The sequence below is a fragment of the Silene latifolia genome, chromosome 1, assembly GCF_048544455.1.
Source record: "Silene latifolia isolate original U9 population chromosome 1, ASM4854445v1, whole genome shotgun sequence".
NCBI classification, from domain to species: domain Eukaryota; kingdom Viridiplantae; phylum Streptophyta; class Magnoliopsida; order Caryophyllales; family Caryophyllaceae; genus Silene; species Silene latifolia.
In genome coordinates, this window is record NC_133526.1 from 98,090,705 (window position 1) to 98,103,927 (window position 13,223).

General features: G+C 39.1%; 1 non-coding gene across 1 annotated transcript; it reads right to left on the reverse strand.

The window, feature by feature from the left end:
• Positions 1-5,819: 5,819 nt before the first annotated feature.
• LOC141622002 (small nucleolar RNA R71) lies at positions 5,820-5,926 on the reverse strand. Its single transcript, XR_012532822.1, has one exon. It is a non-coding gene; the product is annotated as a small nucleolar RNA R71 (small nucleolar RNA).
• Between the last annotated feature and the right edge of the window lie 7,297 nt (positions 5,927-13,223).

Sequence of the window (13,223 nt, forward strand, 5' to 3'; positions counted from 1 at the left end):
GAAGCGGAAGATACGATGAAAGAGATGTACCCACACCTTTTTGATCAGGTATGAGTTAGGTTATGGGGACGTAACCTTCTTTTTAGGGGGATGGTATGTCACAAACCAAGTTTTATTAAGAGATTTCACGTATTAGTGCATATATATATATCTATATATATATATATATATGTGTGTATATATATATATATATGTGTGTATATATATATATATGTGTGTATATATATACACACATATATATATACACACATATATATATACACACATATATATATATACACACACATATATATATATATATATATATATATATATATATATATATATATATATATATATATATATATATATGTGATAAGTCCATTTTATATACACTTGAACCCCATATGTTAGCTCCATTTTGTATGTCATTATACACTAAACTTGGTGATTTTGAGCTAATATTGCTTCCTAGTTGTATTTTGCATGCTTCGCCACATTTTTTAGGTATATGAGCTTTTAGGAGTTTAATCCTACACAATTGCAAGTAAGCTAGAAGCTTGGCTAACAAAGAAGTAAGATGGACCAACTTGAAGTAATGTTTGGACTTGCATGAACAAATGTTGTGGATTGAAAAGAGAAAATGAAAATCAAAGTCAAAGGAAGCCAAGCCCAAATGCAAAGTCCACACAAAGCTCTTAGGATGCTCAACATGGGATGCTTCATAAGATGCTAAAAGGATCTTAAAATCGGAGATTAAAAGCACATTAACAACAAACTTTGGATTCCACAAGACTTTAATCATGCATTAATTGGGAATTACCCGGATAGTGGTAACCCCGATCGGGGTGGCTTGTCCCCGATCGGGGACGTGTGATTTTGTGTTATTTACGTTTCAACTTGAGTCCTATAAAAAGGGGACTCGACACAACCATTTGACACGCCATTTCATATACATTTTTCACATAATATTCTCTCTAAGCTTAGGTTAGTTTAGTCTTTAGTTTAGTTTATTTTAGATTAGATTTATTTTTAGTTTTATGTTACAAATATTCTACCTTAAGCATTTAAATATAATTTCCATTCAAGTTCATTTACAATTTACATTTCAACTATTGTTCTTCCAAGTTCCATTTCCATTTCCATTGCAAGGTATTCCTATTCCTATTTTCATTATGTTCATCATTTCATTTGTCATTAGTTTAGTTTGCATTTTCGCCATGTTAGAGTAGTTTCACTTGTCTAAGGAGTAAGGGAAGTCATGCATGATTAAGTAATATGTAAATGTCAAAATAAGGATAAGTTAATATTGTCTAATTGTTTCTATCACATGTTTACGCCACAGTGTTTAATCTTTGGTTATTGGCCGTAATCGTAGATTAAGTTTGTTAATTCACTCTATAAGTCAAGAGGTACGGAATCGGATTAGACTAAGCATGTGTAGTAGGATGACCTAGTCATAAACGAGAGTTTCTCTAGGACTCGGTCTATTTTTGACACTAATATCGTGAGGTGGGTGTCTCTAAGCCTAAACATTTATCGTAAAATCAACTTCCTAATTTGACATGAGCATTTACATAATTAGCATGTGTGACCCGACCTCCCTAGACTATTTATTTATCATTATTGTTTTCTTTCATCAAACCAAACCAATCAATCAATCGTTAACTTACCGAGATAAAAGTTCAATCCATAACAACTAATTAACAACTCCCGTCTCTCTGTGGTTCGACCTCTACGTACTACATTCATTGTTTTGCTAGGATATAAATATTATCGTTGCATAGGTGTGCGATAGCCTATCATATTTTGGTTCCGTTGCCGGGGAGATGGCTTTATTTGGTAATTAGTTGTTGAATTTTATCTTATTTTATTTTGTCTCGAGGAACACTTGTTCCTTGAGATCTCCTCATGGTTTCTTAGTAGTTTTAGCGCCTATTTTGTAGGTGATAAATCTTGGCCCTTCATAATGAGTTACGAATTTGTCACACAACTCCAAGATGAGCCTTTTCCTGACTATCTTGATCGATTCTACTACTTTTGCGATGGTCTCATCTCCCTTGGACATGTCCTTGATGGGGATTACTTGGGTCATTTTGTGCTTGGTGGCATGGATTCCGTGACCCGTAAATTGGCTCTAAAGCTGAGTAATGGGAGTCTCTACAACATGATTGGACCGGAAATTTGGAATTTCTTAGATTTCATGGCTTCCGAATGCCGGGAATTAGCACGCCAGTTCCATTATTGGCGCATCGAAGAGGAGCTTAAAGTGTTACAGGCTCGTTTGGGAAAAAATTCTCACGAGAAACCGAGACCACGTGAGCCTATCTTTTCTCATTTTGCCTTTCTACCTCCCCAATGTGAGTCTTTTCAATATAATGATTTCGAATTATTGGATGATGATGACGATGATCCGACTCTTTCTTTTAAAATTCCCCTTGATGTCATCCCAATGGAAAATTTGGAGACTGGCGACCTTGAAGTAGATGACACACCCACCGTGGATGATGTTGGGCCCGTTTTTAATGAAAAGGATGAGGTTTTACCCGAGACCTTAGAACCCTTTATAAATCTGATCGGTCCGCTTTGAGCTTAGATTTCGGTTACTTGTCGTTAGGAGTACCTAAACCAAAACAATATTTATAATCTTCACAAACAACTCTACTATTAGTAAAGAGGTAGGTAAAGGTCGGATCCCAAGGGACGGGTATGGATGTAGGATTTTCGATTGCAAGTAGTGGTGTCTAGGGGTGTCACAATTTGGGTTGATATAAGAAGATCACTAAACTAAATAACAAGAAAAGTAAACAAGCAAGATGATTAAAAAGAGGTGTAAACAATTGATTAAAAGCACTAGGTTGTCATGGGTTCATAGGGGATTCATGGGAATTGATCATACAAACATATTCTCAAATTATAAGCAAGCAATTATTGTATTTTTTTTTTTTTTTTTTTTTGATGATGAGGGGGTTGAGTCCCCCCCGGGCCCATGCATTCCCGCACCACCACATGGTTTATGTAAGCCACCCCCTTCGGGTATTGCAGTGGCCAAGTGATCATCGCCCCAGCTGGTAGTCGAACCTGGGACCTCTCAACTCCTACATTTCTGCAAGCTTCAAGGTTTAACCCAGCAACCACTGCACTAACACCACTTGGTTGCAAGCAATTATTGTTGTGATAGGATCGAGTTGGTTTATATCTTACAATCCTAGGAAAGTTTGGGTCTCGGAGCCGAATCGATTAGATTGTACAACACCTACAAGTCGACTTAATCTTCCCTACTCAACTATATGTGTGGTCTAATCAGACTCGAGTTGGTTTATGTCTTACAAGTCTCATTGAAAAGGTAAGTGATGGGTAAAAAATGCAAGGATTCATAGGCTCGCATTTCATCAAACATAACGTGTGCATAAGTTGAGATCACAACAAGCAAGCAAATAAATTATGTGAACATATTAGATTAAGCATGAATCATTCCCTATGTTGGTTTTCCCTAATTCCCCATTAACCCTAGTTAAAGGAACTACTCACTCATTATCAAGTTTACCATGTTAACAAGGTTGTCAATCATATCAACAAAGTAAAACATGATGAATAAGTAAAGATGATTGATGCGTGTCCTAAATATGATGTTTTACACCCTATTTTACACGCATTTCAGAGCTCATTTATGTAGTTTATGCTACTATTTGCCCCATTTCGTTTACTTTCGTATTTTTTATGTAATATTGAAAATTTATGCGGAAATGACTAGATATCGAGCCGAATCCGTCCCCGAGTATCCAGCATTGCAATTGACGTGAAGTATTTACTCAAGAAACGAATTTGGTGCGCATTTCGAGACCTGAAAGATAATTTTATGAAGAATTAGAAGCGGATTACCAGCTACTTCAGTCGATCGACTGCATTGACTGGTCGATCGACCAGAGCGCGACTTACAAAAACTACTATTCAGTGCAGACCAGTCGATCGACTGCCTTCCATGGTCGATCGAGCATCATACGAGCTGACGCGCAAATTAAAGAAATAGAACGAGAATTCTAAAGCCCATTGTATATTAGGTTTAGGAATAAGTGTTACGTTATATTCCTATATAACGTAACCTGACATTATTAAGTTTTTATGAGATTATTATCATAGAAAACTTTAGGGAAATAATTAGGGTTTTCATTCAAGTTTATTCATTCAATACAATCGGTTTTGTTGGCTTTATTTTCGCTCGTGCTTTCATTTCCTTCCTGCCTTTCATTCGGTAAAATTACGTTCTTTCATTTCAGTTCATTTTAGTTTAGAATTGATAGTGTAGATTTCCCGATGCCGTATTATTATTTCATGTTATTTACTTGTTCAGTTAATTCAATCATGGAATCGTTAGCTTTATTTGCTAATCTTGTTGTTGTTTTTATCACGAGTATGAGTAGCTAAATACCCATGTGCTAGGATGTAGGGAATCTGTAGAAGTAGGCGGCATAAGAATAGTAGCCCTAAATCGCGCCATGGTCGACCGACTGGGTTCCCTGGTCGATCGACCGGCCACGTGAGATATGTTTCGTTTTAATTAATTTAATTGCTATATTTGACTAATCGAGTGCACGCGACTAGTTGAATGCTTAGGAATTGACCGACCCAATAAAGATCGAAAGATAGGGAAGGGAGATAGCCTATCTAATTGAGACGACTAGATTAATGAGATCGAAAGATAAGTTGATTTAGACTTTTAAATCACTTTTCAGGACGAAAGTTAGTATTAGTGATATTAGGGACCTGTAGCGAGATCGGAAGATGCTACCTGTTAAGAATGGACCGAGAGGACTTCTTATTTTTCCGTCTCACGTGTTTGTTTTAGACCTACTTAGTATACTGCCGCCGAAACTATAGTGAACCGACCATCTTAGCACCCTTTTAATATTTGATTTCATCTACTAGCTTAGTTTACTTTTCATTTTATTGCCTTCAGTTATAGACCAACTCAAATCAAACAGCCCCACTCATTTGTTACCTTAAGACTAAAATTAGACAACTATAAATAACATTCGCCTCTCTGTGGTTCGACCCTGCTACCGCTATCTATTGTTGTAGTTGGAATTATAAATATTATTTTTGACACCTTACGACGGGTATCAAATTTTGGCGCCGTTGCCGGGGAGGCAATTGTTCAAAATTTTTAGTTGTTTCTATTTTTAGTCTTTCTCTTAGTTTAAGGGACATCTGTTCCTTAAACTATTCTCATATTCTACTTGTAGTTTCCTCTTATGCGCAGGTCACAGGGTGGTGAATTATTACCGTTCAATCCTGATATTGAGAAGACTTTGCGCGAGTTGAGACGATCATCTAGGGTATTGCCGACAGAGGAAGAGCTGAGTACTCTGTCCAGTTACTACGAGGACGAGCTGTTTGAGGAGGATCCACCTTCGTCACCCATTTCTACTTCCTCAGCTGAGACCGTCACATCTCTAGACATGGCTGAAGAAGCGTGTATAGCCAGTCACTCTGAGCCGACAGCTGAGAATCTCTATAAGGGATTCGCATTACCAGGGACGGATAGAAAATTCGAGCCAAAACCGTCTTATATCAACGTGGTTGAGAGTAACCAATTAGGGGGAGCTACAAATGAAGATGCAGCCAAACATATGGAGACATTCATTGATTACTGCTGTTCCATACCCCCACCAACTGGTGTGACCCAGGACCAGGTGAAGGAGACTATGTTCATATTCTCTCTTCGTGATGCTGTAAGGGAGTGGTACCGAGACCTGGATCGAGCTGCCAACGGGATCACTGATTGGAAGTCGCTGGCCCTAGTATTTTACAAGAAATATTTCTCTGCCTCGAAGACAAATGCCATTAGAGCTCAGATCACGAGCTTTAAACAGGGTCCTGATGAGAATTTTCATGAGGCATGGGTCCGTTTCAAGAAGCTGGTGCGATCTATTCCGCACCATGGGTTCGAGAAATGGAGCCTATGCAATCAATTTTATAATGGCCTTTATGACGATCAGAGGGCTATCCTGGATGCGGCAGCTAATGGCAGATTCCAGGAGAATGTTGGAGAGACTAAGGGGTGGAAAATTATTGATGATTTGGCCACCCATAAAGCTGAGTATGGAAATTCCAGGGGAAATCAAAGGAGAGCTGCTGAATCTCCTTATGTAGCTGCATTAGAAGCTCTTACGGCGAGATTTGATAAGTATGAGTTGGGAGGAACTTCGAAAAGAGGGATCTATCAGGTAAATGCTGTGTCAGACGGTCCTTTCGTCTGCAAGAGATGTGGAGCTGAGGGACATGTTTCTGATTTTTGTCCTAATCCCTATGAGTCTTGTGCTGCTTTTCAACACTATAGGCAGACAAATACTTATTTTAAGCCGAATGTCCATCCAAACTTGAGGTGGAGTAGCCAAAATGTTCAAAATCCGACTCCACCCCCACAGCAGCAACAACAAAGTTATGTGCCCCCTCATAAGCAGCAGCAGTTTCAAAAGCCTCCGTATATCCCGCAGCAGCAGCAGCAGTCCCAAGGCTCCGATTTTGCCGAATTGAAAAATTTGTTGCTGAAAGAGTCTCAAGCTAGAGAGGCCGGGATGAAAATGTTGGAGAGTCAAATTGCACAATTGGCTAGCAAGAGTGTAACAAGAGCTCCGGGGCAATTACCGTCGCAGCCAGACCAAAAAGAGACCCTTAATGCCATCACTTTGAGGAGTGGGTCTACCCTTGATGGGCCCGCTATGGTCGAGGAAGCTACTGAAAAAGATGAGGCGGAACCAAGCAAGAAAAAGGCCGTGGTGAACAGTGGCAAGAAAAAGACGTCTACCAGGTATATCAGTCGATCGACTCATACACCCGGTCGATCGACTGAAACGTGAAACAAAATAGTTTCTGGTCTTGTAGAAGTCAGTCGATCGAGTGACATACATGGTCGATCGACTGACAGCGCTACTGATATTGAACCTTTTCATCCTCCAAAACTTGAGGGACCACTTGTTACGGGGTACGACGACTCCGGAATTATTGAGGCAAGACCCAAATGCTGATGGGTCAGTCCCGGTTCCAAAGTATGACCCGATGAAGACTAATGGCTCATTCTTGAGATGGTCTGAAGAGGGTTCGAGCTTCAACAAAGAGAAGGTAGTGGATTTTCAGCCTAAATCCACTGACGCCGGTGTCAGAGACCTAGAGGAGAGGGCTAAGTTACTTCTTACAGCCCCCTATCCAGAGAGATTAGTGCCGACAAAGGAACATGTATCGCTTACCAAATTTGAAAATGTTATTCGTAGCTTGAATGTACAAGTTCCTTTTCTTGAATTAGTTAATCAAGTGCCTGCTTACATGAAATTTATGAAGCAACTTTTGTCTAAAAAAAAGTCACTTGAAACTGTGCAATCTGTCGCACTGACTGAGGAGTCATGTTCTTATCTGACCCATACTGCACCTCACAAGCTAGAAGACCCAGGTAGTTTTTCAGTCCCATGTAATATTGGCACCTTTTCTATTGAGAATGCATTATGTGACTTAGGAGCCAGTATTAGTGTCATGCCTTTTAGTCTTGCTAGGAAATTGAAATTGACTAGGTTTGCAGTCACCAACATGACAGTACAGATGGCTGATCATTCTGCGGTCCAGCCGATAGGAGTCTTAGAGGACATTCCTGTGCAAATAGGAAAGTTCTTTTTCCCTGTCGACTTCGTTGTGCTAGATATGCCCGAACATGCTCACATACCTATCATTTTGGGTAGACCATTTCTGCACACTGCTGGTGCAATTATAGATGTTGGCTCAGGGACTTTGACCTTCAAAGTAGGGAAACATTCTATCGTCTTTGCCCAAACAGCTAAGGAGAAAGACCCCATGTGTCCAGTAACTTGTAATACAGTTTCTGAAAAGAAATCGTATTTTGTGCTTTCTGACATGCCTGCCCCTATGCCTATTCCTGTTGTAACACCTCCGCCCCAGATTAGGAGCAAATCGGAGGAAGATTCTTCTGTTTTGGATATTGCAGGAGCTGGTTTGGGGAAGGAAGAGCCGCATGTTGCTCCAGCTGTGAAGGAGCCAATCATTCAATGAGGCGGCTTAGGATGTCTTAGCTATGGCACAGATGAGGAGCCTGATGAGGAGCCAGTCAAAGTGAGGAAGTCCGACTTGGATTTTGATGAGCCAGAAGAGGTCATTGCTTGGGAAGATGTTAAAGCTGTGGATCCGTTGAGTTATGCGGATGTTGAAGTTGATAGGAGTGCAGCTGAGGGGATGAGCACTGTAGGGGCTACTTCTTGTAGCCAGGAGCCGAGCAAGTGGGCCATTCCGTGGCCATTCTTGATCAACTATTAGTTGATTAAGACTTTTTCAAAAACATTTATTTTATTGCTTTTGTTAGACTTCTTTTATTGCTTTTTTGTGCGCAAGACTTCGCATTTTAATAAGTTTGCTTAGGATTTTAAATACTTTAGACTGTTACTTTGGGTTTTGCGCAATTTTGGGCGCGCTATTATGTGTATTTGCAGGTTTATAGACAATGTTGGCTCAATTTATTGAGCTAATTCGAAGAAATCGGAACTTGCAGCAGGTTTTTCGGTCGATCGACTGGCCAGTAAGGTCGATCGACTGAGCTGCGAATTCCAGGAGCTTCTGTTCCTGTTCACTCTGGTCGATCGACTGGGTGATGTGGTCGATCGACCATGTTCGCTGCAGTACTCGTTCACGACCATTCCCCTGCTGTGTTTGGTCGATTTGAGGAATTTAGGGAGTCTTTTCCCCACTTTATTCTCCGACTCATTTCTGTTTTCTTCCGTTTCTTTATTTTACACATAATTTTGCGTTTAATAAATTGTTTTCTCGGATTACGCGCGGTATTTTCTGTCTTTTCAGGTACCTAAGGTAGCACTGCTGGCTACTGAAACCTCCTAGCTCATGCTGGTTTGGGGAGGTTTCCTTTTGTTGCACTTAAAGTCTTGTGAGTTTCCGAGTTTAACTTCATGTCTTATTTAGTTAGTTATCGCACAAATTTCCGTTTCCCTTTTATTTCATTATATGATTTTGCACAATGGGGACATTGTGTTATTTGGTTTGGGAAAGGGTTTTGCGTCGCATTCATATGTTTTATTGCATTTTTGTTTCACGTTTATTTTAGTTTGCATCATTTATTTCATTTCCTATATATATACAGAAAATTCAAAAAATTGAAAAAATTACAAAATTCAAAAAATATCACTTCTATTTTATCATATAGGTCGAGTCGGAACAGTAGTATTTCAATGATGACACTGCATTTTCAGCTGTTTTATGCCTAAGCCTTGCTTAATTGACATGTTATTAGTAGAATCATTTGCATAGTCTACGAGTTTTCGTTAAATTTCTTGCTGGACTTTAGACTTGACTTTGATTTTTGGCAAACTACATCATTTTCTGAGTTTTAGAGCTTTATAACTGGTGTCATCCACGACCAGTTTATTTAGGAATGTGAGTAGTTACTCCTTATGAGACATGTTACATAAATGTGCATAAATATGAACTTAATCTGCTTAATACCTGTATGCATTCGGTTTATGGTTTGTTAACACATGTGGAAGAGGTCACCCCTTTGTTCTTTTTGCCCATAAGCTCCACACTGCCAAAAATAGCATTTTGTCCCGTTAACTACATCCTACACTTAGCCTGCCTTTGTCAAGCTAGTAGAATATGTTCTTGGGATTGTTACTACGTTTTTGGTGGCATATGCTCATTTTGAGGTGATGTTGGGAAGATGAAAAAAAGGGAAAGAATGAAGAAGGAAAAAGAATAGAATTGAAAAAAAAGAAGAGAAAAGGAAAAAAAAAAAAAAAAAACGCATGCTGTACTGTAGAGGACGGTCGAGCGACTGGCCATCTTGGTCGATCGACTGAAACCCGAGAAAAGAGAAAATCAAAATCACATGGTTGGAGTTTTGATCAGTTGGTGATTTTATTCCCATGCTTTATTATCATCATTTGGGGAATTACAATTATATCGGAGATTGTGAGATTTGTGCTTGATAATTAGCACCCGTTTTATTGTTAATTTTGAGCAAGAAGTTGGATGTTGTTATAATTTGGTTCCCTTAGTTACTAGCTTGGTTTTTAACTCTGTTTTTATCCAAATTTATCTTAGCCTCTTCTTACCCATACCTCACATATCCATATTTACCTCGGCATGTGTCATGGTCATTTGATTGGTTGGAATACATATGTACGGTTGTAGAGATTATTTTCATATTAGATTGCAGGCATGTTCTTATAGGTCGTAGTTAGGTGAGTGTCACTACAAAATGAATTCTTTCTATCTTATACATTATTCACCTGTGCTTATGAGTGATTCGAGCGACACGTGAGAGTCCGAATTGATAAGTCTCTATAGTTGACGGTTCAGCAGTTTTTAACTACTTCATAACTCGTTTGCATGATTCACATTGCTAATTGATTGTTAGTTGTTGCATTAAATTGGTTTAGGCTATTCAGTTTGCATTTCGCTCTGAGATTGAACTCGTTCCATTAGGTTTTTAGGATCAAGTCTAGTTCTTGCTTGGGGACAAGCAAGGGTTTGGTTTGGGGAAGTTTGATGCGTGTCCTAAATATGATGTTTTACACCCTATTTTATACGCATTTCAGAGCTCATTTATGTAGTTTATGCTACTATTTGCCCCATTCCGTCTAGTTTCGTATTTTTTATGTAATATTGCAGATTTATGCGGAAATGAGTAGATATCGAGCCGAATCCGTCACCGAGTATCCAGCATTGCAATTGACGTGAAGTATTTACTCAAGAAACGAACTTGGTGCGCATTTCGAGGCCTGAAAGACAATTTTATGAAGAATTAGAAGTGGATTACCAGCTACTTCAGTCGATCGACTGCCTTGACTGGTCGATCGACCAGAGCGCGACTTACAGAAGCTACTGTTCAGTGCAGACCAGTCGATCGACTGCCTTCCATGGTCGATCGACCATCATACGAGCTGACGCGCAAATTAAAGAAATAGAACGAGAATTCCAAAGCCCATTGTATATTAGGTTTAGGAATAAGTGTTACGTTATATTCCTATATAACGTAACCTGACATTATTAAGTTTTTATGAGATTATTATCATAGAAAACTTTAGGGAAATAATTAGGGTTTGCATTCAAGTTTATTCATTCAATACAATCGGTTTCTTCCTGCCTTTCATTCGGTAAAATTACGTTCTTTCATTTCAGTTCATTCTTAGTTTAGAATTGATAGTGTAGATTTCCCGAAGCCGTATTATTATTTCATGTTATTTACTTGTTCAGTTAATTCAATCATGCAATCGTTAGCTTTATTTGTTAATCTTGTTGTTCTTTTTATCACGAGTATGAGTAGCTAAATACCCATGTGCTAGGATGTAGGGAATCTATAGAAGTAGGCGGCATAAGAATAGTAGCCCTAAATCGCGCCATGGTCGACCGACTGGTTTCCCTGGTCGATCGACCAGCCACGTGAGATATGTTTCGTTTTAATTAATTTAATTGCTATATTTGACGAATCGAGTGCACGCGACTAGTTGAATGCTTAGGAATTGACCGACCCAATAAAGATCGAAAGATAGGGAAGGGAGATAGCCTATCTAATTGAGACGACTAGATTAATGAGATCGAAAGATAAGTTGATTTAGACTTTTAAATCACTTTTCAGGACGAAAGTTAGTATTAGTGATATTAGGGACCTGTAGCGAGATCGGAAGATGCTACCTGTTAAGAATGGACCGAGAGGACTTCTTATTTTCCCGTCTCACGTGTTTGTTTTAGACCTACTTAGTATACTGCCGCCGAAACTATAGTGAACCGACCATCTTAGCACCCTTTTAATATTTGATTTCATCTACTAGCTTAGTTTACTTTTCATTTTATTGCCTTCAGTTATAGACCAACTCAAATCAAACACCCCCACTCATTAGTTACCTTAAGACTAAAATTAGACAACTATAAATAACATTCGCCCCTCTGTGGTTCGACCCTGCTACCGCTATCTATTGTTGTAGTTGGAATTATAAATATTATTTTTGACACCTTACGACGGGTATCAATGATTAATAATAAGTAAAAAGGGATTAAGAGAATTATACCTAATGATGATTTCAAAATAATAAGCAAAGAATAATAGAAGTACTTTATGAATGATTAGAAGGTTGTCAATCCTCCAAATAAACCCAAATAATCTTCAATTACCCAAAATAAAGGATGAACAATAGAGAAACTAAGAAAATGAGATTTGTATTAATACTTGATTAAAAGTTGATTACAAGATTAAAGAGAGATTAGAATAATATAGACTACACTAAAGATTGTTAAGAACAACATGCTAATCTAATTAGTATAATGGGGTATTTATAAAGGGGATTAGGTGAACAAATTTGGGTTACTAAGGGCTTAAATGACGATTAAGTCCTTAAGAAAAGTTGATGAAATGCTCCTCTCGAAGAAAGATGTGAGTCTCCTTTTTGCTAGTCTTTCGAAAATATGCGCATCCCGAGTAGAACAAGAAGAAGTCGGGCTGCACTGGAGAACAATCCGAGCGTCCAGAAGGTCGGGACGAGCGGATTGTACAGGTGGTGGACGAGCGGCTTGGTAGGTGGGATGCTCGGATTGTTGAGCTCTTGGACGAGCGGCGAGGCAGGTGGCACGCTCGGATTGTGACTTTTGGACGAGCGGCCCGATGCTGGGACGAGCGGATTCCAGTCCAGTGAGCTTTTTCTTCTTTCCTTCTTTTCTTCTTCCAACAATCCTCCGGGATCTTGTCGGAGATGCAAGGATCTTCTTCATCATTGCCCATCTACTTCATTATTTACAAAGCCCTTCTAGTCTTATCTTCACTTTGATGCTTGGTCATTAGATTCGATCAATTTAGCTCTATTTTGCCATGAAAATGCAAGGTATGCACTCCTCTCCTACCAAGGGAACAAAACCTCAAAGAATATGCAAAACAAAGAACTAAAGACAATAAATGACTCAAATATGCACTAAAAAGCATGGGAACAAGGCTAATTCGGGGACTAAATATGCTCTAGTTATGGTCACATCAAATATCCCCAAACCGAACCTTTGCTCGTCCCGAGTAAAGAGGTGACAAAGACTAGGACCATTATTTAAACTAACCTAATAACATAATAACATAGCCGATATGAGACGATTAGCGGGTCTCACTCCGCCCCTTCAACTCACAACAAGACAACCATGAGGTAGGATGCCTTCTTGCAAGGCAAGGTGGGTCTTGCTAAAATGGCGACACA